Source organism: Struthio camelus, chromosome 2 (assembly GCF_040807025.1).
Source record: "Struthio camelus isolate bStrCam1 chromosome 2, bStrCam1.hap1, whole genome shotgun sequence".
NCBI lineage: Eukaryota > Metazoa > Chordata > Aves > Struthioniformes > Struthionidae > Struthio > Struthio camelus.
The window spans coordinates 90,626,884-90,652,911 of record NC_090943.1 but is presented as its reverse complement, the minus strand read 5'-3'; the positions used below and the strand labels follow the sequence as shown (position 1 = coordinate 90,652,911).

General features: G+C 37.6%; 1 long non-coding RNA gene across 4 annotated transcripts in view; it reads left to right on the top strand.

The window, feature by feature from the left end:
- The first annotated feature begins 3,998 nt into the window (after positions 1-3,998).
- The window catches only part of LOC138065952 (uncharacterized), a 38,731-nt gene continuing 16,701 nt past the window's right edge, over positions 3,999-26,028 (top strand). For 3 of the 4 annotated variants that reach the window (XR_011138981.1, XR_011138982.1, XR_011138980.1), the window contains exons 1-3: positions 3,999-4,292; positions 7,569-7,735; positions 24,875-25,018. This is a non-coding gene — a long non-coding RNA (uncharacterized lncRNA). Of the gene's footprint in view, positions 4,293-7,568; positions 7,736-24,874; positions 25,019-25,169; positions 25,248-26,028 lie in introns of those variants that run through there. The other variant, XR_011138983.1, reaches the window with a different exon arrangement.

Genomic DNA, 26,028 nt, shown 5'->3' with positions numbered 1-26,028 from the left:
TTTCCCCTCCTCAAATAGCCCTCCTACTTCTGATTTCTCCTTGCTTTTCTCCTCCCCTCCGACAATCTCATAGCCCTTAACAGACTTCTCTCTCTATACCAGGAACCTGATACCCCTGATTTTTTTGCAGGTGTGTGAGAACTAGGTGAGTTAACCAAGGACTTGCATGCAATTACTTCTTTTTTGAAGGGTTATATATAGGTGTTGTATATACCTATACAACCTCCTTTCTTGGAGGTTGTATGTATAAAAAGTATGATAATTCCATTTTAACTCACAGGAAGTGCATTATAATTTTACTATATTGACCTGAGAATGTCAATGTTGGGAATGTCAATACTACAGATAAGCTGTGAGCCTTTGATAATATTTGCATTATAACCTGATCAGAAGAGATAATAATATTAGAAGTGCATAAAAAGACTCTCTCTCTTATCAATCCAGTCTACTCAGCACTTTTAGATATAAACACTGTTCTTCAATTAAGGTCCATGTCCTTCACAGGCCTTGCCCTGCAGGGAGGGGCTTTAGGCATACTGAGGACATCAATAGCAGACTTCCTGAGGAGACAGCTGAATCTAGACTTTCGTTTACTTTTTAGCTTCCTTTAGTATGAAGAAAAGCATGGTTATTGAACGTCGGTGTCAATTTCTCTAAATATACAATTTCTAGGACTATCATAAACTTACGGATGCTCCATAAGTGGGCTCAAACTCATCATCCCCCCAAAAAATTTAGTTGTTGATGGATGGTAGAAAGAACCAAGCACAACATTCGTTGACTAACTTATCATATATGGGATTTTGTATTTCACAAATGTCTTTCCTTGAATATATGTTCTTAATACGTATGCCAACCACCATGTAGGTCTTTGTGTATATAAGTCTATATTTTTGATACTTGAGTTTCTTCATGTGTTATATAAATCAATATAAAATGACAATACCTCCGCACTCTGCAATTACATTAAAAACTTACTGCATCTGCCATCCCTACTCTTCCCACACCCAAAATATTCAGGAATACAGAGTTTTGAGATATAAAATATCCATAGCAGTACAACTGAGGAGAAACTCTTGTGCCAGGCAAGGAGAAGGGAGAGAAGAAGCATGGGATATGCACACGCCTGCTGACTTTAGTGCTTTTCCACATATCCATGAGAAACCAGGCCTATCTGTTAGGTCCCTAGTCTCCTTGGCAATAAAGATTATCGCAGCTGTGTGTTTATATGCCACTTCAAGTTGACGTTTGTCCCCCTGAAGATATTTACGGTTTTCTGCAAAATTACAAATATGGGCCAGCTCAGAAGGGTCCCACATAATTTCCAGAGAGCTACATACTATATTCTATGCAAATGCCAGACCAGTGTCATTCAAGTCTGCTCTTGTGTAGGTCCTGAACTGTGCAAATCAAATAGTCCAGGATATAGAAATAGAAAAACCCTGCTGCAAAGGACTCTGCTGAGATCATTTCCACGCTAACTGGGAAATAACTGTTCATGGATAGGGCAGAGGAAGAGTGTGGGATGGGGGAATGGGGAGAAGACTGCCCTAACAAGCCCTATTCACGTAAGCAGGTCAAGTAATTTTAGTGATGTTATTGCAAGTGGTGGTATGAGGGAAGACTCACTTCAAGGCTACAAACTTGGGTTGTGACAAGTGATGAAAATAATGATTCAGAACATCAGGCCTTTAAAACTTGTTGAAATGACAAGTTAAGAAAGACCTTAACCTGCCACAAACTCACTCTTAATTACTTATAATTTCTGAGAAGCATGTTGCCTGATTTAAAGGTCTTTGGACTTAAGGCCTGATTTAGGTTTAAATTCCAGATTAGAAATAGGAAAGCATTTAGGAAATAGGGAAATAAAAATTAGAAGAACTACATATTTTTATTTATCTTTTAATTCAGCCAAGAAGCTCTGTCCCTAGAGAAATTATATCCTGCTAACAACCTGATTCATTTTAACCTGCAGTCCACACAAAGCAAACAACACTACCCTTCATCTGAAGGTTTGAACTAGTATTTGGAGAGCAGACAGCTGTGATCTTGTAAGCCTCTGGATTTTTTCTTGTCTCAGTGTGCTTAAATAAACAGAAGCAAACTGTTTGCTTTGTGTAAGAAATGGGATTGTAAAAATGCCTTAGCTCTGCTTGGAATTCATCCAAACTAAAGAAATTAAGTTCCTCTCTGTAGCAAAATTGACATTCCTCCCTTTTCCATCCCTTCCCCCCAAACTGTAAAATGTCAGCTTGAGTTGCTCACCCCTATTCTTTGGAATTTTATTAGGTTAGTTATCACGAGTGCCTTCATTTGTAGCTGCTTGATAATTCTGATGAAGAAGGAGAGGAGTATACACAGTTTCCTGGGCTGTCACGCACAGGAGATGATGTGCAGGTCATATAAGAAATGATTTTCCTTGCACTCCCACAACCTGAAATATGGTCCTTTTAATTTTTTTTTTTTATTACTAACATGTTAACTTCTCCCTTCCAGCCTTTATTCCCTATGGAACACCACACTTTGTTCTACTACAGGGAATTAAAGTGGAAGATCAACTGTGGAAGATCAACAGAACAACCTGTCTTGTAATTTCACTATATTAAAAAAAATAAAATAAAAAAAGGAAGAACATTTAAAAATAAGGAAATAAAATGAATTTCAGTTACAAATTCAGCTTTTCAAATTTCTTTAACTACTTGCTACTGTTCTTGCAAAGAACAGTCTATAATCCCCAATATTTCACAGAGGTCCCAGATCGTTCTGAAGGTGAAATGTGTCAAATTCCCCTTTAAAACATGCAGGAAAATAGCACTGATCTGAAAAAGTAAAGCCAGTGTTCCTCCCTAATTATCCCTTCATTTGGCAAGTGAGATCACTGAGGACCCCAGCCATGGCACAGTCACAGAGATGAAGTCTGGTCTGTACAAGCATGTGGATGTTAACATCTGTGTTTCCTCTCACTGTGCAAACATGTATGGGATTGTCAATGGGTAATGCCTTACACGTACTACCTGGAAGAGATGAGCTAATAATATAGAAAAGAGAATGATTTCTCCCACGCTAGGTCTTTGTTTGGTATAAGAGATATGAGTGTGCAAAGAAACCGGGGCAGGAGGGACACGTGGATCCTTAGTTTACATGTTCAGTCTTAGCCCTTACGGAGCTTAGACTAGCTGTCAGACTACTCTTAACACACTAGTGAGTTGATTTGGTGCTCTGGCATCAACAGCACAGGCAAAGTATGAAACTGCACTGTATAAAAAAAGCAATCATATACCCATTAAATCAAATACCCATTAAAACACATATTCCCTCTTATCAAGCTGTAGTTTCTTCTGTTCTGGGTGAAAAGGTCCTTGAACGCTCTCAATTTTCCCTGCCTTTATTTATGTAATCATTCATGTGCTCTATGTAGAAAATGCTATGCCAGCTCTGTCATTTTAAACTAGTGCTAATCTTTAAATATTCAGGCTTGAAAATTCATTTCAGGCAAGAGCTTTGCATAGAAGATCTTAGCTTAGAAGATTAAAATGAGTTACCTAATTGTTACCTCTTTTTTCACCCCAATTTAAACACTCACACACAGTTTGCTGATTCAAAGGATTATTTTTGCCATTTTTTCCTATTTTATAGTTATGGGAGGGGGAAAACTAAAAAAAAATGTTGGGGAAACTGCGAAGTTTCCTTCTGACTTTAACCATTAGCTACATTTTCCAGTCAAAATGTAGGGACTATAATTTGGCTTTCTTTGTTAGCAGAATGGCTGTTTAATACGGCCTTAATCATCTGGCTGAACATCAGCCAGTCATTATACCTGCCCTCAGCACTAGTGTCTGTGCTTCTCCGTAATTCTTGCACTATTTTGTATTTTGCAGTATATCTTGGCACTTAAATAATTCCTTGCTAGTAAAATAAACAAAATACAGAACCCTCAAATAATAATATTGTGACTACATCACTGGCTGTGCAGCTTTCTTTTCAAAAAAAATAAAAAGATACATTTAAAGGAAGTATGAGTGCAATCTTTCCTCGGATGAATGTTGCTAGAAAAGAAGCAGACTGGCAAGGGGAGCATAACTACGTCTCAGAAGGCATGGAAAGAGCTTTACGGGGGCTAGAGAGCGCTGGAAAGTTTTACTGCAATTTGGAAATTCTCAGGTCTGAAGTCTGAAAGCAAGAACCTGTCCTGCAAGAAAAGAGCAGGCAGGAAGAGACTGGCTTACAAGCTTTCTTTTTACGTTTTCTGTTCTGCCTCATCTACTCTCATTAGGTTTTCTCAGTGTAAGAACGTAAGTATTCCGGTTTGCATTCTAATGAAAACTGGCTGGGGGGGGCGGGGGGGGGGGGTGGAATTTACACATCTTTGGTTTTCTTTGAAGAAGTTCTTCTAAGGAAAAAGCTAGCAAGATACACCTCTAAGCCAATTCAATCTTCAGAAATTCTCTACAATCATCAGTGTAAGTTCTAAATTTACATACCTTAACGTACTTTACCAATCTGCACGTCTACACATTCAAAGTAGTTAACTTGCTTGCATAATATCTGTAAGAGCTGAGTGAACACCACCACAAGTGTTATTCTGGAAAGAAGTTCTTAAATTTTTTGATTAGATAAATTCACTTTTTGTAATTTAAATATTCTCTCCTATCCTGTCAGCTTGCATATTTGTGTAGCGTTGAGTATAACGTGTTCTAAATCTGGACCTTAAAAGGATATTTATTTTCCAAAGTAAAAATTATTATTTTTGAGGTAAAAATAATGTTTAAAGTAATCCTTATATCATTTTATCACAATAATAAATTGGACTGATGAAAAAATCACTTTTTGCCATATTTGCAAATAAAAAAAGTCATCACAGTGCCTCTCACCATAATATTGAGAATTTGTCATAGCGATGAGAACAGAGTTCATTCATTACTTTCTGCCTTAGCATCAGGCATGGTTTAGCCAGATTTAAATTTGTTTTCTTCCTCTGCCACATAAATTCTTTCAGCAGTGCTAAAGATATCCTATGACAAAGAGGTACAAAACTGTGAATACAGTGATGAAGATTTGCAAGGCCCTGGATTTTAGCTATGGATGTTTAGTCAAGGCTGCACTGGGTGGATTTGCCAGATGTGAGTTAGATTGCCCATAAAAAAGTCTCTCTGAAAAGGCTGCAGCTGCATTTAGCTTAGAAGGATAAGATAGTGTATTCTTTTTCATAAAAATTGCATTAAACATAATTCATTTTAAATTGCTTTCATTTGACCACTTTGATATTATTCATACAGCTATAGACGTGTATAAGGTAGAAAGTCAGGAAATCAGTCAGATTGCCCACAGTGCTGCAAAAACACATAGGAAGCTGCCTGGTTTGTATTGGTAAAAAGTTTTAGGCTCTGTGCTTCAACAAACTCATCTTGAATTTGGTATCGGTTTCTGCTTCCCACCTCCCAACAACATTATTTAGCACGCTTTTTACTCGCCTCAAATATCTAACCAAAATGAGTAAGGAGCCATACAAAGAAAATCCCTGCCTGACACAGCTTCACTTTTAATGACTCATTTTCGTTTTTTTGGAGTAACAGAGTTCCTTTTCCTGTCCCGTGTTTCTCTCATCTTAACCTCTTTTAAAAAGTTTTATATAATTGTAGTTGCCTACCAACACTTTGCACCCGGAGTAGTTTAAGAATGCTGCTCAAAGAGGTAATAGTTCTTTAGGCAATTTTGAAAACCAACAGTGTGTCAGACATTTTGTCACTTTTCTGAACGCAGCTTTTTGCTATATAATAATTAGAAAAGATATTAATTTTGAATCTGCCTTTTTGAAGGAACTGCAAGTCTAAAAATACTTGACTTAGAATTACTGTGGCAGGTGATGAAAACGGCAACAATTGTCCTTATTTCAATTCACCCCTGTCCTTTCCCATATTCAAGGACACAAGTAAAGGTTAGGTCAGATAAGGGAAAAGAGAGCAGGGAGGGAGGAAAAATACAAATGCTGTAAGTAGAAATCAGCACTGATAAAAAAAAAAAAGTCAGTTGCAACACTTCTGTGGCTTTGAGGGCTTTACACCAAGTTAATTCCTGTATTTACACAAGGATTTGAGTCGAATCCAACTAGTTGTATCATACAGTGTGTATCCACACATTTCAGCTAAGTCAGATTTTCTTTCCTATCCCAAATGGATTCTAGAAATTCCCTTTCTGCTCTGACAATTTCCAGAAGGAGAAGCATCTTTCGCTCCTTATTTAGCCTGGTATCTTACCTTCTCTCCGCTTCTGACCTTTCTGTGTGCAATGATTTATAGCGCAGAGAGAGGGTAAGAAGAGAATGCCAAGTGCAGCTCAAACAGCAGAAGCAAACTTCAGCTGACCTTTCCTGTAACTGGGCAAAGTGAGAATAACGCCTTAGTTTCGGTTCACATATAAAAAGACTGGTAAAATCTAATTTTTTAATAATCTATCCTCGTCACCATGAAAAGCCTGAAGTTTGGATAGTGTATTAAGGCAGTACAAAAAGCATATATGCGTACAGATGACATAGAATTTTTACAGTTACAGAAAATACAGGTCTAGTTAGATAATGGAAGTTCCTTAGTCAAATGCACACAGCTAACATATTCTCTGATGTGTCTCAGCCCAACATACCGTCTGAAATCTATGGCATCATTACCTTTTTCATTCAGCTATAATATTCCCCTCTGCTGAGCTCTTATGGATACGTGGGAGCTCTAGATCAACATGCTGAAATCATCAATGTCCATTACTAGAGTATTTTGCTGTATACCTTAAATGATAGTTCAGTGGGAATATTTTGCCCAGAGTAGCTTATTCCTTATACCTTCTTTTCGAACTAGTATCTCACTAACTACAGCTCCCTGAGTTCCTGTGTTTCCTACTTATCATTGCTATTTCTTATTCCACTGTTAAAGATTCACTTCTGCAATGAAACAACAAAAATGGCCAAAACTGCCTCACTGACGTGAGTGGTGTGACATCATACAATGCACCAAAGAATAAGCATTATACTGAAAAGAAAATCTGGTAATTTTTGTGAGCCATTTATGAACAAGAAGAGAAATATAAATGCAAAAAATTGATTCTGATCAATAACCATAATTATCCTAAATATCAATTTTGTTTCTGAATTCACTGAGAGGAATCTCAGAAGACTAATTTCCTTGCCTCACATCAATTACAATGAATTTTTTCTGAGGAAAAAACTTAATACCTTAGGCTAAGGCTGATTCTTTGTTTTTCCACCTGCAGCTCACACAGCTTACACAGAAGGCTTAAAAATTTTGGCAGATTTTGGAAAGCAGTAGACATTCCAAAAAAGTATCTGTTTTAAATTTGTAAATCAGACAGACAATGATTACATAAATGCTTGGTATTTCACAGTCTCCCCCAGTTCTCTCTGGAGGCAGGTGCAAAATATTGAGGCTCCAGTCTTTCCCATAGTTTAAAACCTCACCCCTCCCCAGGCATATCACAATTTTGTTTTGGGAAACAGACCCTGCTCAGTGATATGAAACTGTGTTGCATCAAAATGACTTTGCTACTTTTTCTTCTTTTTTAAGGATTGTGCCTGTTTCGCCTGTCAGCTTTTAAGGAGGAGTGAATGAATCAGCTCAGAAGGCATGAAGGAGTAGGAAATTCTTTCATAAAGTTGTCATGTTATCTTTTTGGCCTGAAATTCAGACACAACAGGGAACATTTGATATTTAAAACCTATTGCCACTTCAAGGTAACGTAGGACCTTTTCTGACTTTTTAGGGGGAGACAGATAGGAGGAGTGGACAGTTTATCATAGTTAAGACTCAAAAGACAGCATTTGAATGAAGACGAGGAATTACTCCTACCTTGACTCTGTATTTCATTAACCATAAGTATTTTCAGTTCAGACGCCTTTTCATATCAAAGCTGCAGGTCATGGTGAATGTCTTTCTTCCCCTCCCCTTGAAAAAATTTATATACTTGTTATTCTTTCCTGAATGTTACTTTAGGGAATCAGTTGCTATGTAAAGGCAAATAAAAAGTAACATCTGGTATTATCAATATCAACATAGAATGAGATGAAAAAAGTCTTAAACAAATCCTTGCTTTGATAAATTATACGTCTGTCATGAGAAATATGAATTTATGATTGCTTAATTATATGAGTTATATGGTGTTAATCCTGCTTTGGGATAAAAAAAAACTTAAGTAATATTAATCCTGATTTTCCCACTGTAGAGCAGGGCAGAAGAGCCCTATAATTATATTATTTCTGAGTTGGATCTGGGATTGGAGGGGTAGAGGTTAATTTCTTCTAACTTCAGATTCAGGACATAATTATATTTCCTTCATTTGTGCCTAGGTGAGTGAAATATCACCCTTAAATGAGTTATAGACAAAACCAGACTCTGGTACCTCTTGTGTTATATAATATTGAGATTACAAAGATAGCTAGAAGTATTTTATCAACTTTTATGGATTTTTAAAGGAGTCCCTAACCAAACAAAGTCTTCAGAACTACACAGGATTCATGGCAGCCTATAAGCCTGTCTTCTCCTCCAAGAAACTCAGTCACTCATATTTTCTGACTTTTGTCACTGAGATTGAAAGTGAACAAAGAGTATAATTATCATGTCAGTTCTTTACAATTAAAAATATATATATTAATGCTGATCTAAGGAAATTTGACTGCTCTTCTACAGAAGTCATTTATTTAAAAAAAAAGAAAATTAATGAGGAGTAGAATTAAAATTAGCAGTAAAAACGTATGGTAGTATTGATTCAATACTGCTCTCACTGCACGCACAACTTACTGGAAAAGAAACATTCAGAACACTAATGAGGTTTATAATGAAGTCTGATAGAAATTGTGTGATGCTGGAATGAGATACACTTTCAAGGTATCTGGCAAAATTAGGGTGAATTATTTATTGAAATAATTGCCCAAAAACGTGAGGTATCACCAAAATGGTAAGGTATCATTTTAGCAAATGGAATCAAGTAAAACTATAAACTTCCTTAATAATCAGTTTCTTCAGTTTTGATACACATCTATTGACAAGACTAATACAATTAGCTAATTACTAAGAGCTAGAAAGGTTTGGGAGAAAATCTGCTTGTTTACTGCTTCTTGCAATTTCAACACTGTTGTTAGTAGTTCTGTAACAGTAGGACTGAGTGTACCAGCCAGCAGCATAAAAAAAAAAAAAGGGGATGGGAATTAAACTGGAACTTCTCATTTGCACTCTGAAAAAATCAGGAAAAAATGGAAGAAGTGTAAACTTAAAAAGACTTCTTTGGCAAGATGCACATTTGCCAATGATTCTGTATATTGTCTGTCTTTGTTTGGGTATACATGATTTATTTTTATTTTTAGGACACTAGAGGAGGCTCGGGAGTCAGGATTATTTTTCAACTAGGCTGAACAAATTAGAGAAGACAGTACTGGATGATTTGATATAAAAATGTACCCATTGTTCCTTGATGCAACTTTAAGGCCTTCAGCTGAACAACATCAAGATTAATTCTAGCCTTGGAGGACTATGCTTAGATATATAAACCTTTAAGGACTTTAATAAGCACTCTGTAATAATTCTTATTTCCATGAAAAATATACTCCTACCTCTTCTCCCTGTCCAAAAATGCCTAGGAAGGACTTTGGCACTGATTTAGATTTTGTTCAGGTTAACACTTTTGGTTATAGCTCTGTATTTTAGATTTCATTTACCATTCTACTTCTTTTTTATGGCTACTACTCACAAATGTTTTTGCTAAAGCATCATTTGAAACTATACAGATATATCTTTTCTTCTCTCCCTACTAAATTTCATTTTCTTATCATTAAGTTTTTATAGCTATATTGCTAAGCCTTATTAAAGAAATATTAGATAGGTTTTTTGTAAAAGTATTTTCCATATGGAAACAAGCTTCTAGATGGCGAGCATTCTGGAACAGTTTTGCATCCCTTAATATTATACAGATTTCATAGCACCCGAGAATTAAAGGGATGAATTCTATTCAAGGAAATTATTATGTACTTTCTATAAATGTAAAATATACAGTAGATGACAGAATTAAAGCAAAGGTACATCCATGTCAATCTGAGCACATTTTCACATATCATTGTCTTCCACAGAATATAGTTTGTCGTCAGCACTTCTGTAGAATCACAGAAGAATTTAGCCTGGATAGTACCTGGATAGGACCTCCAAAGGTCCTCTAGTCCAGCTTCCTACTCCAGGCAAGTTATCCCCTACTGTGATCAGGTTGTTTAAGACAGTATCCAGCTGAGTTCGAGTATTTCCAAGAGCAGAAGTGCCACAGCCTCTCTGGGCACCTATTCCAGTGTTTGACCACCCTCATGGTGAAAAAAAGTTTTCCTTATATCTAGTCTGAACTTCCCATGTTCCAGCTTGTGTCTCTTGCCCATGTTCCTTCAGCCGTGCACCTCTGAGAAGATCCTGCTTCCATCTTTTCTATATTGTCCCATGAAGTAGTTGCAGATAGCAGTAAGAGCTCCTTGCTTGCTGGGCACTTGCTAATCCAGCCTAGTAAGCAGATGACCTCCATTACTGCAAGGACGCATTGCTGACTCCTCCTGTTCAACTTGCTGTCCACCAGGTTCCCCAGGCCCTTTTCTGAAAAGCTGCTTTCTGACCAGCTGGCAGTGAGATTGTCATGCTGCAGGGGGTTATTCCATACCACACGCAGAAGTCAGTATTTACCAAAGCTGACCTTCATGTGGTTCGTGTAATCCCATTTTCTCTAGCCTACGACATCCTTTGAAGAGCAGCCTCTCCTTCCAGACTTTTTCCAGTTCATTATCATCCAGAAACTTTTGGAGAGTATACTGTGTCCTATCATCCAGCTTCTTAGCGAATGTCTTTTAAAACATTATCAGCTCTGGGATCAATTCCTGAGGGATATCACTGGTACCTGGCTGCCAGACTTGGAGGCTGGTGGTCTAATTTTTCACTGATCCTATAGAACTCGTCTTCAGTCCATCTCTCACCAGTTTGGTTATAAGGATATCACGGAAGACAATGTGAAAGGACTTGCTGAAGTCAAGGTACGCAAGATCACAGCTCTCCCCAATCCATAGAGTGCATCATTTCATCAAAGATGAGGTCATCATTAACCTTGGTAAATCCAAGCTGGCTTCTTCTAATCATATTCTTCATTATGTTCTTCATGTGTCTGGAAATGATTTCCAAGAGAATTTACTCCTTAACGCTTCCCAGGTGAGGCTGACTGGCCTGTAGGTCCCTGGATCTTCCTTTTCGTCTGTCTTCAAGATGTGTGTATCCTTTGCCTTTTTCAAGTCATCAGCAACCTTTCAACCACAGCACCCAGCTCCCTCAATACCCTCAAGTGCATCCTGTCTCGTTGTCCCTTGAGTATGTGTATATCCCTTTGGCTTAAGTGCACCCTCACTTGGTCTTCCTCCATTGTGGGTAATGCTTTACTCCCATGAACTGTGCTAATAGGTGTGAGGACCTACGAGGCCTGCAGACAAACCTTTCCAGTGAAAACCAAGGCAAAATAGTATTGGGTACCTACGCTTTCTCCATGTCATTTGTCAACAGCTCTCCTGCCCCACTGACCAGGGGCCCAAATTTCCTTAGCCTTCCTTTTGCTGCCAGTCTACTTGCTGAAGCTCTTCTGGCTACCCTTGACATCTCTCACTAGTTCTAACTCCAGCTGAGCTTTGGCATTCCTGACTCTATTCCTGCATGCTTTGGCGACGTTTCTGTATTCCTCCTGGCTAGCCCATCCCTGCTTCCATCTTCTGTGCTCTTCCTTTATGTGTGTGAGCTCAGATAGGAGTTTCTTGTTGATCCATGCTGGCTTTCTGCCACACCTCCTATGATAGTCCTTGAAACATCAGCTCTCATACTGCTTTGAATTCTGTGAGTTTCTTTAAAATTTTAGCTTTTGATGGTATGCTTTCATTTCTGAAAGTTCTAATCTCTTAATTTAAGATAGTTTAATTTAGCTACTGTGGTAACTACTGAGAAATCAATAAAGCTACACAACTGTAAAACAGGAGTGATCACAGCAATGAATCAGCTTAGCACCATCTCTTATGATTGTCTGACGTTTCTCACAGCCTAGTGCTTAGTGGAATAGAAGTCTGCCAGACCTCCAGAGGCCAAAATGTTAGTCTCTGATGAAAGCTCTGTGGATTCTTCAGTTTCTATGTCCTAAGAATAAGGCTTACAGACAAATAAACAAACAAAAAATCATTTTTTCTTTCCTAACTGCATGTCTGAAATTCAGGCAAACTTCTATTTGAAAAGCTGAGCACCACTGTGTTTAGGCACACAATTTATTTGTCTGATGGCAATGTTATTGCTATACCCCAAATTCATTCAGGTACTGAAAAAGGTGGAAAGGAATAATTGCCAATGACTACACCTTGTAATTCAAGCTGTCCCTTCCAGTGCCAATACTGAGCATAAGCTAAGTATCTGAAACAGGAAAAAGCACAAGTTAGGTATGTTTCCAAATACAGAGGGGCTAGGAGCTAGCCCATTACACTAAGCAAGGTAGAGCTGACCAGCATCATCTTTCTTCTGCGGAGCAAAGTCTGACAGAAGATCTTTGTTCCTAGTATGTTCCCTACGGACTAATTGCCCCTGTGGGTGATACATGCACTACCAGCCCTAGTAATGGTGCATCAGGACCCACTTCTCACAGATCCCACCCGCCAGCTGCCCGGTGAACCCCAGTGCCAGCACTTGTCTTCCCTTTGAGCAAAGCAGTGCCTCCAATTGAATTCCTGTTGGCATTTCAAATATAACCATTTCACAGTAGAAGTGGAAAGAGTCTGATGTTTACATTAAAAAAAAATGTATATAACCATTATAAGCTCATCCATTCTGAGTATTGCCAATGCTCTTATAATATAGTCCATAATTGCGTATACATCAAAATGTTTTCTGGATAATTTAATTTATCCCAATCTTTCATGAAATAATGTTTCTGAATGTGGTAAAATTGGTCTGACCTCTTAAAAAAATGCAGAGATTATTCTGTTAGTTTCTGTAAGTTATTTGATACAAAGTCCACAACCAGGAGAGTTGGAAACTTCCCTCTAAACAGAAGTGAAAAGACTCAGCTGGTATCTCCTAGGTACCGGGCATTTAAGAGAACAAACAATTACAAATATTGCTTTAATATATTAACCAAGGAATTCCATTTTAACTATGAACTTGAACTATGGCTCATCATAGATGCACCTCATAGATGCACACAGATGCCTAACTTTTATATAACGTAGCTTAGCACAGACTTCAGTGAAGTAATATTAAATCACTTCACTTCACAGGTGGAGAGTGTAATTTTGAAGGCTACTGAACACTGTGAATCTCCCAATGTATCACAATTACAGAAACACCTGTGTTAAATAACTTTGTGCTGATTCACTATGAAAATGCATGGTGTTCAATAGCCCTTAGAATTAAATGCCTTGCCAACAAGCCACAGGTGTACACCACAGGAGCACATGATAATGTAATTGTGAAGGATGTGATGACAGCTCTCCATCCATAATATCTCCATCCCAAGATGCACTCATGCATCTATTACATATTTAGGTACTTTCTAACTGTAGCTTTAGTGTCATTTAAGCAAGCAATAGCAATTCCAAAAGGAGCACTAAACAGGAAAGAAACAACAAAATAACATATAATTCAGGCTTAAAATTGATTGAATACAGTCCAGAAAAAAAAAAAAAAACAACTTTAAATAGAGAGGTAACTTTGACCTTTAACTTTTTTTATATTGAATGCCTGCCAAATTCTTTCCTTATGGAAAATACTTCAGAAACTAACTGACAAGATAAATACTTTGAATCCATTTAACGCTATAGCAGAATTTAAAGAATCCATTAAGGTCTAGAGATTAGTTTAAAAATTCTGTGGCTATTGATCATTCTAAAGAAATTTAGACTGATTTTTAAAGAAATGGACTGATGTTAGCCCTTGTCTTTGGAACAGAATTTTTGCAAGGACTACCACTTCAGGAAATGTCAGAGTAATTAAATGACATGGAAACTCCAGAAACTTCCTGGATCTTTTAATCTGAAGTTTGTGAACAGTTTGAAGGAAATAACTGGGCACAGCTAGTAAAGGACCTTCTTCTAGATTGTTTCAAAATAAAAAAAAAAAGTTTAATATTATTTATGAACTTTTTAGATTAATGATTAGAAAATTGTAATACTAGTGTCCTAAAAGATTCTGTAGAAAGCATAAAGTTCTGTAGCAGTTACCACACTGCACATCTATACGGATGTGTGTACTGCCCATTGATTCAATGCTTTTTCAGGAGCAGAAAGCCTAATGATTCAGTCAGGAAGGCTTAATTTTCTCATGATGCAACCTGTGCTTACAATCGTGAACTCCTGCATTGTCAGAATAGAGGACTGGAGGAAGCGCAGCTCCATAACTATGTATGAGTCAGGAGCGCATGTGAGTTTGGCTTGTGTTAGTATGGGGAGGAGGGAAGTGAAATGGACTGATTCTTCTGTTGGTCTTCTCTGCTCTTACTGTGACTTTCTTTTAATCCGAAACATTTCTGTAAGTTTTAGTCAGCCCAGGGCTACACATAGAGGTACAGAAATTTGTGTGCCACCTAAACTGTGCAAAACGTTTGTACTAGTTTACGTGGCTTTGTTTGTTTTAATTCAGAAAATCCAGTGTAGCAACATCCCAAGTAGCCGCAAGTTTGTGACAGGTTCAGTTCAAGATCCTTGTACTGTAGGCGAAACTTTATCTTTAGCTCATTCCCTTGTGTTTGCCTATTTGCAGTAATGATGACATTCACTCACCTCTTACCCACAGCCTAATTATAAAATGTTGAATAAGAAATTCTGTGGGGATACAAATGAATGAATCTGTCATCCCCAAATCTGCAAATATGTTAAAAGAGTGAAGGAATGGGATCGTAGAAGAAGCTCTTCTCATCTTCAATAACCACAGTCTGTCAGATTCATGTCATTTAATTACCATAAATGTGAGTTAGTAACTTCTTCTGTCAATTTGTCTCTAATTGTCCATTTAAATCTGGTACAAGCTCTCTTCAAAGTACTGAATTCAGAGTGATGCTGAGATGTCTCCCCACACTGCTGCTCAGCTAATGGCCCCTTTCTGCTCTTCTCTCTTTTTACATAAAGTGGACAACTGGAGACTCAGTCCTTTTTAACTCCTCCCTACATATAGGCATACATGCACAAAAACAACACATATTAGATCTCCTGAGCAACAGAATTGATAACATGTCTTAGAAACAAACATTTACCATACCATATTCTTTAAGGTACTGTTGTTTTAATTGTCACCAACTTGATTGATACCCAAGTTTAACAACGGAAGTCCTCACGAGATGAAACGACAAGATTGGAGCTGAAGTGGCAGGCTCTCTGGTGTGACAGTAGTCTAGAGTCACATCCTCTGCAGGGCACAGTGGTGGTAGGCAACACACTCACCAGTGGATTACAAAATTGGCTGCTCATTTACTTTAAGGAAATTATTCAGAAATCTCAGGCATTACAAAATACATATTCTCTGTTAATCAGATCCACACTATACATGGTGGATACATCGCTGTTCTTTTTTTTTTTGCAGTATTGGTATTTTACTGTAATACACTCCACTTCTCAGCCCAGCTTCTTTCTGCTTGATCTTGTAGTCAAACTCTAAATCCTGTTCTTATGAATATCACAGACCACAGTGATTCAGTACTATGCCTTCCTTTCCAAGTCATGGAAGAGGATAAAACAGGTCATGAGGAAACAAATCTTTGCTGACAAGTAATTAGCTTTGATAACCTAACTGACAAACATGACAAAAATCAAAAGACACCCAGAAATTGATTTAACTAACCAATATTACTTTCTTTGCTTGGATAATTCTGATTAGTGATTTCATTAGGATATAAAATAATAGACCAAAGTGTCTGCCCTAGATCAGATGCAAAACAAGGCTCAGCTATGGGGACCAAGCAATGCCCAAGCTTAAATGTACATACTGTGCAGTTCCATTTGTTTAGAAAATCATGATCATAAAGCAGAAAGTTAAGCATGTCTCTAAGTCCTTGGAGGATCGGGGATCTACTCTGAAGTCAGTGAGGCTGCACCAATTTCTGTCCATATTGTCTAGAACATGGCAGTAAGGTCGCAGTCAACATTTTAGAGGAAGAACATGCAACATACCATTACAATTTCAATAGATACCAGCCTCACCTATCCTGAAAAAAACAACTCTGTTTTGAGATCTAATTAAAACACATCCAAGAATATAGCCTACATTCAGGAATATAACTGTCATGGAATTAAGTGCACACTTTATTAACATATGAAAACCATATTCTGGTTTAATTACTGAAGTGTAATTACTTTTAGTAATTTAAATAATTTCATTACTTTTAATTTAAGGAGTCTGAAAGCTAGCAGGAAGAACCTGAATGGTGGTGATGTAAGCCTTCAAATAATCTGTTTAAGAGTATAAACAGTATCTGATTTCTTAACTGTCATAATTTTAAGTTCTCCTCATCCTTCCTTCCACCCATCCAGCAAAACTAATATTGTCCCACTTAGTGTCCTGTACAGATCAGGACCAAAGTGCTGAGGCAGAACTTTGCAAGAAAATTTTGTACTCTGCTATTTCTTCTGTTTCATAAATACTACACCCAGGTAAAAAAATACATGAAAAATTCAGATCTCAGCAAAGAAAAATATTCCTTGCTGTTGCATCTGTGCATAGCTCTACATTCTTACTATCATAACAAACCTTGGTGAATTGACAAGAAAGGTGTTTCTTTCGTAGGAAATTGTTTGTACTTTCACTTAAATGATAACGTAGCAGAAAAATACATTTAAGCTTGGGGACTGCTTCTCCAGTTTACTGCACTTTTGAATTAATCTTAAACTATTTTCTGTTACTGAAATGTTACAGAGACAAATAGCAGTGAAGTAGGAAGATTAGCCTGTGTAGTGCAGATCTATCTGATTTGTCATCATACTAAACACACTTGTGTCACCGTATCTGAATCCCCAAGGTTATACCTAAGATTATATCTAAAGTAGGAGTTCTGTTGTACATCTCTCAACCGTCCCCTATATCCCAACACCTTGGTTTTAAAAGAAAGCAAGCAAACCTGGCCGCAAGGACCGGCAGGGAGCTGCCGCATGCTCTGGCAGTTTCCCAGTTTGGATGCTGCAGGAACCAGCCTCTCACAGGGGCCATGGTGTGCACCTGGAACTCAGCCCGAGTGTAGCCTCAACCGTATTGTATTTAGCACCCACCTCCAGATGCTAACACTCTGTGAAGATCAATAAGCTGAAGACTGTGAAGAGCTACAGCACCACAATAAAACAATATTTGGGCAATCTGGCTGTTACTGTTACAGTCTTTTGCACTGTTAGCTACTTACCTCAGAAAGTGTGGCATCCAAAGTTAGGTAACCGAGCTCAGTATGCATCCTAGTTGCCATTTTGTGATGGCTGGTAATGCAGAAAGATACATACTATGATGTAAGAGTAGCAGATTTTTCTTTTGTCCTTGTTCTCCTTTACTATAGAACAAAAGTCCTTCAGAACCAACGTGTGTAACTTTTTTTTTTTTTTTTTTGGTGTATAGAAAATGATAATATGCACCTTGGTAACCTTCGTATCATCCGTATGTGCTGTGAGATTTAATAGTTTTTTCATGCTGATCTGGTAACGGTATGTTTTTAAGTCTTGCTGTTCTCTTTGGAAGCAAACAACTCGTGGCTGCGAGAACCCAAAGTTAATAGCACTAGGTCCTCTCTTGACGATAGCACAGGTGAACCTGGGGCACTTGACTGCTCTTGCTAGGGTAATTCTGAGAATGCTACAGCGAAGCACTGTGGGTTCATTTGTTATCTATGGTACCTCTGAGTTACAGGTCTGTAGCATTGATTCAAATGTTTCAGTAGATCCTGAAAGACAAAGTAAGAATAGTAGACTGGAAAAAAATCCCTCAGGTTAAGGATGCAACCGAAGTACGCATCTAGGGGAAATTAGATTAGACTAAACAGAGCACACAAGAATGTTTTCTTGTAAACTAAATTGTGATGGGAGTAGACAAGCTAATTCACTTTCATAGCTAATTCCTACAGTGGTAAGTCTGATACATTATTGCCAAACCAAAAGCCTATTTATTTTGGTAAGACAAGAAGGAATTGTTCTTGGTTAATATTTGTCAGTTCCTGCATGCCTCCTTTTCATCAGATTACTAAAACAAAGAAGCTGTCTGTTATGTCTGGTAACAATTTTGGGAAATGATTTAGCAATGGAAGTTGCAGGACTTTCAAGTCACTCACAGAGGTATTTGAAAAATTCAGTGTTTCAAAGAAGTTTCACTCCTAAGAAATGATGTAACCACTGAGCCAGAAAGAACGGCCAATTTAGCACAAAACTGGCAGTAGAAGGAGATGAGACAGAGGTCAGATCAGCAAAAAAAAAAAAAAAAAAAAAAAAAGCAGATCTAGCAGATCTGGGAAGAAGAAAGGCCAAGGTGTGGGGGAGTTTACTTTTTTGTAAAGCATGAAAAAATACCAAATATAATGTTAGGGAATCTGAAAGAGAGCCTGGAAAGTGACAAAGAAAAGAGGTGGCCAGAAATGTTGGATGAGAAAACAGGGAAAAAAAATAGTAAAAAGGAATCGGGGAGGAGGAAGAGGATTTAATTCTACGAATTCTAGCACTCCTTTTTAGTTTGCTTATTTTTATCCTTCAAAATGCTGAAAACTTCCCTGCTTTAGACAAGAGGGAAGTAGATACCTCCTTCATAGACAGATATAGTTAGATTTTTTGTAGATCACACTTGCATTACGTGTTTGCAGCTGACAAGGACTAGATAACATTTATCAGCTCTTCTAGAGCCTGATCCAGCACCACTTGAGTCAAGAGAAGTTTTTCGAGTGACCTCAATAGGCTGGAGATCAGGCAAAGAACGTAACTTCTCTGTGGCTGTGTGTGCCAATAACAACAAACTCATCCCACACCATGGGACTGTGCCTCATTCAGTACCCCTCCCCAACACATAAAATAAGGTGAAAGAGATTACAAGCAGACAGCTACAGCTGTGACATCTTAACAGATCTCTTGTCAGAAGATAATTCAGAGTCGTTAAAATGTTCCACCATAAGCCGTTTGCTACTGCAGGAAACAGAACACTGCTGCTTTATAGAGCATTATTCACAATGCTCTATAAACAATACTATTGACTCTCAGAAACATGACTGTCCATTTTAAGGTATTAGAATTACCATCCTCCTTCAGAGTGTCATAATTGACAGATTAATTTTTTTATTGAGTGGAAAAGATGAAAACAGCAGCCAACTGTAAAAAGCCACTTTTGGGGTAACTGCTGGGGGGCTCTGCCAAATTTAAAGGAGACAATCAGAAAGATGCATTTGTAATGGGTAGTTCCTTACAATGATAACTTTGCATCAGGTGGTGGAAGGCATCAAGGTAATCAGTTCTGCTCTTTGCATGTGACCATTATGTTGCAGGGGGGAAATAACTTTTTGCCCTTCGAAATTTAAAATGACAAAACAGAAAAATAACTGTTCTGATTCTTTATACACACAATTCTCATTTTATCTTGCTTTGGCCCTGCCTATAATAGTTGCATTTGCTTTAATTTTTACTTTTAATTTCAACACATATGTGAAGAAGTATAACATCAGCTCTATTTTTTTTTTAATTTTAGGAATTTAAGTCTTAACTGAAAAGAAATATTTTCTAATATTAAAATGAATCATATCATGATTACCTTATGTGTACTTATCCAAATTGTATGTTAGGTTTTCCTTAAGTATATTTACCCACATCAATGACTTAGTTAGTGTCTATGACACTAGAAGATATTATTAATAGATATTAGTGCATGGCACAGTATATCCGTATATTGGCCAGGCATAAGATTATAGTAGTCTACTACCTGCTTCGGAGCTAAAAGAGCTCTGTTTTAGCTAAAGGCAATAAGCTGCTGTTAAATGCTGATGGTCTTAGATCATTACTAACCATTTTTTAATATGATGTTGATTTTCACACTAGGACTTAATGTAAGGTTTTATTTCTGACTCCTTCCTAGTCTTATTTTCACTTAAACATACATAGTGTTAAATGTTTGAAATCTATTTGTGAACTTTACATTGACCATAAAAGAAAAAGTAGATAATGTAGCCAGAAAAATTGCTAATATATCATGACTACACCCTCCCAAGATGTTACTTTTTTGCAGTTCTTAGAAAAAGTTTCAGCTGTGAATTTCTCCAGGATCTTCATATTCCAAGAAGAAGAGCAGGGGGAGGGAACACTTGCTGCTTTCTCACCCTTTGCATAGAATGGAATGAAAGGTTCCCATTATTTCTCTATTTATTTATTGTTAACTCTCCACATGGAGGCTTTCATGAAGGACTGTGTTTAAACGGTGTGTCGGGGCAGTAACCTGCAGAGATCGTATAAAAATGATATGTCAACAGTGGTGAAATCTATGGTTTGTACAACAGTCTTGAGTTACCTTAAAGTTCATACATAGTTTAAAAATATTTCAAAGCTCATGCCAACGAAAGTCTGAAAGAATTAATGGGCCACACAATGAGACTTAACTTACAGAGAGTAATGTCGGAAATATATGAGCTGGTCTTAAGATGTGAGAAATAAAAGAAAAAAAATATGATAGTGAAATGATTTTAAAAACCCATAAAATTTGCACATACATACGCATGTGCTCATATACATGCAAGCACACATGTTTGCGGACACAATAGATATTATTTTGTTGTTAGAATACTACACTCCAGAGGTTTCACTTCTGCTCTAACTAGTTCTATGTACAGCAGTCAGCTCAAAGAATCAAAATGTCACATACTTTATGCATGAAGTCTCCTACATGTTTTTTTCTGTTGAGGGTAAGCAGGCCAGGGAAGACGATACGTCCGTTAGTTTGGGAAAGACTAAAAAAGATAAATGCTTTTTTTACTCACAGAATCATTGAACTGATACTGCAATAATTAAAAGATAGGGCTACAAAGCATATCCTTGGATTGTACCAAGTTTATCTCGTGACTCAGCCAGAGTCCTTGCATGTTAGGGAGGTTTTGTATGAAAGGTTAGAGTTTAGCTTGTGTTTTGTTATTCATTTACTTTAATCTGCTGTTTGTGACTGTCTCTCTGCGATTGATTTGAAGCCCAAAAGGTGTCAGGGTTTTCACGTCTTCTGTTTTGTTTGCACTTTTCCCATTACTGTGATCATACACAGAGAGGAGTTATTTATTCCTGGCATTTCTCATCCAGAATTGACTGCCTTATCTAGTTGTTTAAGGGGAAAATACATAAAGATCCATCCATTTTTAAATAAAAGTTAATACAGAGCAGTTGCCGCAGTAGGAACGCAAGACACATGGGCTGAGACTCACAACTACACATATCAAAGGATGTGGGTTTTACTTCATTTTTTCCCATGTCTGTGATTGTACTCATGCTAGAAATACATGCTTTTCTAAGAGACAATCTCTAAACAAACAGACACCTACAACTTCTGACAACATGAAGGACTGCAAACTGGAAGCAGGCTGATTGCCAAGGGCATCTTCCTGCATAGAATAAAGAATTGGGTCTGATGTGAAAATTAGCAAGTTGGAATAACTCCCCAAAATAATTAGAAATCCTGCCAAATTAAGTAGTTATAACTCCACGAGTAAGCATAGGACTTGATCCCTTGTATTTTATTAAAATAAACATGTTTGCTTTTACCATAGTAAATCTTTTGTAATACAGACATGAGTCAAGCTACCTTGTTGAATGAAGCTTTAAACTTTCGATAGAAAAGAATCTAGTTCAATTTTTGAGGTCTTAAGGATCCTTAAAGGGATTGAATTTTCTGGTTTTTATCCATGCTCCCTGGTGGATAGAATTTTATACCTCAAAACTTCATACATAATCGACAAAAATTTCCCTGTCAAGCTCAATTTTGCAGACTGAATTATCTCTCACTCAGAAAGAAGATACAATCCCTATAGATCAGGTTTGAATCATGGGCAGGATAGAGATGTTCTGAACCTACCTGCAGCCTGTATTAAGCCCATGGATAAATAGAGGAGTTCAGTGTCCAGTGCTTTTATAATACCAAGAGTTCAGCTCTATTCTTTAAAGAGGAGTCAATCTCACTTTAAAATCATGGCAAAAAAATGTGCTGTAAGGCCTTGCATGTGTAAATGGAGCATGCTAGGGAAAGAAGTAGTTTACACAAGAGATAAAAATACGTCTGGTAATGTAATATTGTTCCTTCAACTGCAATAAATCTTCCTGAATCTGGAAAAAAAATGATTACATCTCTAATGCAGGGTAATTTCTGTCCCAGGGCAATGCACAGGAACAGCTTCTTGTTCCTGTACAGTTTCTTCTGCATCACGACAGTTTCATTCATTGCAGCTACGGTCTTTTTCTGGGGTAGTTACCCAGTTACCATATTCACAGGGAAGATTGCATTCAATGTGATAAACGTACCTACTCTCATGGTTTACTTCAGCTGTGCAGCCACACGGATACAACTGGACTGCATGACAGAGGGGTAGGCACCACACTGGCCAAGGCCAAGGAGCGTCCTGCTCTTCTCTCAGACTGTGGGACATTTATGCCTCTTTTAGGACATACGGGATAACCAGGCAAGCTGGATCCTCCAGAGATGAAAATCCTGGGGAACCATTGCCCACCATGCCTCAGATTTTCTCCAAAAGCTTTGCTTGTCTCTTGAGATAAATCTACACTGTTGAAAAGACATGTGGTGCAGAGATGCCATGGACAAGGTCGCTGACTGATGCTAAGTTCATACAGCCCAGTACAGTTTTTAACCTAAGCAGAGGTTAACAGCAGTGGGAAAATGATACTCTTGCAGTAAGTATAACCACCACAAAAGTGCTACATGTAACTTTATAGACCAAGTAGTTTATATTTCCCCACTTCTTCCTAGGAGGATTAAGCTGGTCAAAACATTGATATGCAGAGATGAAGGAAATCTGATTATTTCAATCATTTTTCCCCCTTGTTTTAAATATTGCATGTTTTATATTTATTTTAGGGGATGGAGAGGGAGGGGAGGAAGGCAAAGGTGATCTTCTGGTTTTGTTTTAAATAAGAACCAAAAACACTGAAAATTTGATGGAAACTGCCAGATGCTATTGGGTGCCAATTTTTGTTTGGTTTTCTTTTTCTTCCTCCCCTGCTTAGGAAAAGAGGAAGGGAAAAACCTCCATGAACAAAATCATTCATTTTCATCATCTGAAAATCCACTTTACCAATTACCACATCGATACGTGTAAGCCCATATGCAGAAATAGAAACTTGTTTACTCAGATATTAAAATTACTGTATAACCATACTGATATGCCTCTTCCCATATACACACAGCGGACTGGCCCAAATTGAAACGTTGGGCTCTTTATGAGCATGAATGTACCTAGTCTCAAAAACCTCTACAAGAACATATTAATAAAATCATAATATACCTGCAAACATATCACCTACTGTCAAGCATTAGTTTACTATGGTGCTAAGATTCTATCTAGCACAGCAGTTGATCAGCCTTTGTCCTTAATTCATAATAATTTCAAATCATTTAATATTTTTATCCAAGGTAGTGAAATTACAAAAATGGTATTTTTAGAATTCAATATAATGGAAGGAAAGTTCAGAATTAATGAGAACAGCTAAGTGAGATATGGGAAGCAACTGAAAGAAGCTATGTAAGTGAGGCAGAAAGAATTATGAATTTAGCAAGATGAGACACAAAGTCCAAAAAAAGGAGAGCAGCTTAAATGGGAGTATGGCAAAAGATGACCTGTTAAAGAGGTTTTAAAGATGTATTGCATAAACCCTAAAAGTCTTTAAACTCTTAAAATCTCAAAGATAGAGGAATTTCAGCATAGAGGAAATGCAAGCTTAGAATGCTGCAGATGTGCATCTTTCCAGAGCGCTAAAAACATATACATATAATACTAAGGGAAAACAAAGGAAAAACAAAGAAAATAGAAAGAACAATAAAGATAAACAGGAGAACAATCTCAGAACTAAATGCAGAGAAGAAGAGATATATTTGTTTACGAAGAAAATGAAGATCTTCAGAGAGAACTAAATATTGAGATATAGATGAGTATAAAATTTCATCAAATTTAAAAAAAAAGCTGTGCCCCATTAGGCTAACAGGAAGGAAGAAATAACATGTGAGAGTCACCTTCTAGTACAATTGGCATAGCCAGAAAGAAAGAAATTCATTATGACGAGAGCCATAAGCACAGCCTATGCACTCCTACATTCTGCTTCAAAATAACTTTCAAACATAAAAGTTACCTGGACTTTCAAGTATTTCATCTAAATTATCTTCAAAGGTGAAATACTGTTGTTAATGACAAAGGTACAGCCAGAAAGGCTAATGACATAGAAATGTGATGGTTAATTACACAACTTTACTCTTGTAAACCACACCGAGCAGCATTAACATGACTGATATTTCACTCCCATTAACAGAAATAAGGAAAACTTAAAGTTGATATTTTTCTAGGAATGCAATTTTGGGGCACTTCCTTTTTCCTTTTTAATTGTGGCACCTCAAATTGCTAAAGGTCACATACAGAGGTAGTAAAGGTGTGACTGACTTTATGATTTCCAGCAGAACAGGACTGCGTGGCGAAGGGGAACCAGTGATGGCTTTCAACTGCCTTTGTGCGTGCTCTTTATTCCACTGCCGCGAGTTCAAGATAGGGATAACTTTGTACATGTGGAGGGGCTTGACATTAAAGCTGTATTTAACAGCACAACCTAACATCACCACTGAGGGTATTTCTTCTACCTTCTGTGCAGATACTTTCTGACTAATAGGAGTCACTGGAGGTGAGGAAGCTATCCCTGCTGCTTAGCGCTGTGATCACCTGGGAAGGAAATAAACACTGCATTCCTCAATTCACATCTTCTTAACAGCACATGATAATTGATTTCAAGTGCAAGGTAAGAAGGCTGCAAACCTTGGGCCTTTTCCCAGATGATGAAAACTAGTGTTGCTAATTTCACCTTCTGGGCATTGGCCCCCCTAGGCCACTCTTTTCCAAAGTCCATGTCTGTCTATTGAAATCTCTAAAACAGTCCAATACGGTTTAAGTTTACAGTGATGGTCTAAGTCTGTCTCACCTCTGGAGGAACCATCAGGGAGGAACAATTCCATTCAAGGCATTCCAAATGGGAAGCAGGGGAAGAGCAGGGAGCAATTTTGTGTCTTCTCAGATACTCCCCTAAGAGAAAGGGGCAATCCTAAGGACACTACCAAAGGATAAGGAGGGATCAGACTGCTCTGATTTATCTTCTTGTTCTCTAACCATCCCCAACGTCCTGTTCCCAGAACAAGAGAGGGGGTGAGTTGTTGCCTATAAACTTCGTGAGCACAAGGCATCTGGGGAAAAACAGCCTGGCTGACTGGGCTGCACCTTCTAACAGTGGCTTACTGCTTTTGATCTGGAGCTGGCTCATGTCCCTTTGTATCAGGATGTAGTAGAGCAAATGTGAATCAGCATGCAGAGGACTGTACAGGTATACCATTTTTTCTCATCATTTAGTGGCTAATAATGACCATTCATGATTAGAAGGATTAGAACGTTTTCTAGCCCACAGGACACAAACAATTTCTTAAAGAATTTCCTCTGGTGGCATCAAAACAATAACAATCAAATCACTAAATTTAATTCACCGAATTTGCTGAGTATTCCTGAATAACAGATGTACTGGTTAGGCACTCCTAAACAAGCTAAACTTGTTAGTTAATTACAGATAGCAGAACAAACCTTAAGCACTCTTAAATGTCTCTGTGATGTGAACATCTTTCAGCTTTCTCTAGTTTCCTTCTCAGACCTCTGTAAAGTTAACTCAGTTTAACTTCATCTTGATTGTAAAATGAAAAGGTTTTCCTAATGGAGTTGAACTGTGGTAATTATAATATCAGATAGTGTAATTATAGTTTCGTTAAA